Consider the following 2,666-nt stretch of genomic DNA (forward strand, 5'->3'; position numbering starts at 1 on the left):
AAGCTGGTCGTGATTAGTTTTGAAGTTAGAAGGCAAAGAAATGGAAGGCACACGACTCAAGTTTCCTATTATTTTTTTGTTGTTGTTTAATAGGCCCAGAAGGATGAAATGCAAAACTGAGTATAGGACGGCTCTATTAAGACTAACCTGCAGGTATAAACTCATCATTATGATTATCATCATTATGATGATCATCATCATCATCGTAATCATCATCATCATCATCATCATCGTAATTATTACCTTCATTGTCGTAATCCTCAAAATCATCACCACCGTAGTCATCATCGTCATCATCATTATCTTCTTCGTTCTGTCGTCGTCCTAGTCGCCGTTATCATCAGCATCATCGTTATCATCATCATCACTGTCGTCATCATGATTATTATCAACATCGCCTTCGTCATCGTTATTAATATCACCTTCTTCAACTACAACAACAACAACAACAACAACAACACCAGCACAGAAACAAAAGCTGCAGCAACAATTATACATGTTCGAATACACCGACAGACATTCATAAATATTCACGATATTTAAATTCGGTTCCTGGCTGCCTGAATCAACTGGAGTGAAATCTATATACAATGTTAACAATGTAATTTCCACCGACTATGCGCACGTCAAAACAGTCATACGAAGATGAAGGTAACACATGTATATAAATACAAGAGTATGTATTTACATGATAGTAATGCTGTGTAAGCACATTCTGTATAGAAATACTCATGCACACATACACATATCACGGTGAAACCCACACTCATATACGCATACACATAGATATTAAAGCTGTAACGAATTCAAACATTTATCATCCTCGCCTACATATTGCTGGCAGGTATAAATCTCTCGAGTACCAAGATGTGAAATGGAATGAGTTGATATGCACAGCAAATCTACTTCAACTAACGTTGTGAGTTTGTCGCAGAACCGTGTGCGCTTAATATATCAATTGCAAGGAATCAACATGGTCGAATGTGAAAGAAGTCTGGCGCTTTGAGCTGCGGCTCCAGTTTATCCGATGTGAGTGTGTATGTATGTGTGGGTGGGTGGGTGTTTGCCTGTGTGTGTGTGTGTGTGAGGGTAAGATTAAAGACCATCGATGCCCTAAGCACTTAAAAGGTTTCGGTAACTTCATAAAAGGTAATGTAATTCAAAATATAAACTATAACAAACCATGAAATAAATTGTTATTTTTCAAAACGAAACAAAACAGTAAGAGGGAAAAATGATGTTTATTTTTGTTTACTTCCTCTTTACTTATATTTTAAAAATTTCCTCGCACATTTTTGAATTGCAAAGTCATGATGAGTTCCTCAAAAATTAATGTTAGGTAACACATCTGCATTTATACTTAGTAGAGATAAAGGCATCTCAAATATTATTTTCACATGTTTCACAAGTAATATCTTTTGTGCCGTAAACCATTTACCATTTCCCTGATGCCCGCTGCTTCCCTTGATGGCCTAAGTAGTGCTTATATTGTTTAATGCTTATGTGTGTGTGTGTGTGTGTGTGTGTGTGTTCTATCTAGATATAGTAGTTGTTTCGATTTTGAGCTGGCGACGGATCTTTTTCAACCCCATTTTTATTTTGGCAGAGTAAGTCTCTTGCTACTCTGGTGATTCGCGTCTGTTATTCATCAGGTAAATTATGCTATTCGTACATTTTATTCCGACAGACGATGCTAACAATACAAATACGCACACGTAAACACACACATACTAAGCATAAGAATTCGTACACTGTCACTAACGGGGTGCAGTCAGTATCATTATAGTTTAATATCGATTCATTTATTAGTCGTTTGACCAGCCAGATCATTGTTTTACCAAAGCGGGTCTTGAAATATTTTGCTGGAGTGTGAGATACAAAAGAATGGCAGTAATTAAGAAATTACAAATTCAATATAGCTTCGCCCCATAATGGGGGTGCGTTTTAGTTCTATATTGCAGGATCGATGTGGGACTCGGAACAAAACGGTTGAGAAAATCTAAGCTAGATATAACAGCGAGATTCTTACGAACGACACGAGATTGACTTAAGCAACGAAAGGACTCGTTAGATTATGCAATTTTAAATAATGCTTTAAAGTGGTGCGAATATTACTGAATAGGATAATGAATCACAGAGTCGCACAATCAAGAACCCCTACTAGTAAACATGAATAACACAGTGTTTGATACAGAAAATTTCTGCAATGTAATATATTAAATTTAACAAAAAAAAAAAAAATATTGAGCACTTGCCGTGACCAGGATTCGAACCTGGGTTACCACGGCCACAACGTGGGGTCCTAACCACTAGACGATCACGGCTACCAACTACCACGCCGAATGCATTGCAATACATCAATGATATAGTTACGCTTCTAGCTATCGAATTTCTTATGACGTGTATTGTGAGATTGTACAGAAGTATGCGCGTTGTTTTATGAAACTACTCAGCTGGCTTTTGGAAGATTATCTCGATTAGACGAATCTGCAAGTGATGGAAGTCTTTAAATCATTGCACAAAACTATTTAGAATGAAGTTTATAAACTATGAGCTCGCCGACGGCATTCTTTAATTATTCTCGAAAATTTTGATGTTTTCTAATTAATATTTCTACTCAAGAAGTGTTCAATTCTCTTGATGTAGTTATTCAAACTTAATATATT

At 36.4% G+C, this 2,666-nt stretch overlaps 1 non-coding gene across 1 annotated transcript; it reads right to left on the minus strand.

The window, feature by feature from the left end:
• Positions 1–2,252: 2,252 nt before the first annotated feature.
• Positions 2,253–2,324, minus strand: Trnah-gug (transfer RNA histidin (anticodon GUG)). The gene has a single exon. It is a non-coding gene; the product is annotated as a tRNA-His (tRNA).
• Positions 2,325–2,666: the final 342 nt, after the last annotated feature.

Source organism: Octopus bimaculoides, chromosome 7, assembly GCF_046866305.1.
Source record: "Octopus bimaculoides isolate indiv1 chromosome 7, ASM4686630v1, whole genome shotgun sequence".
Lineage (NCBI taxonomy): Eukaryota > Metazoa > Mollusca > Cephalopoda > Octopoda > Octopodidae > Octopus > Octopus bimaculoides.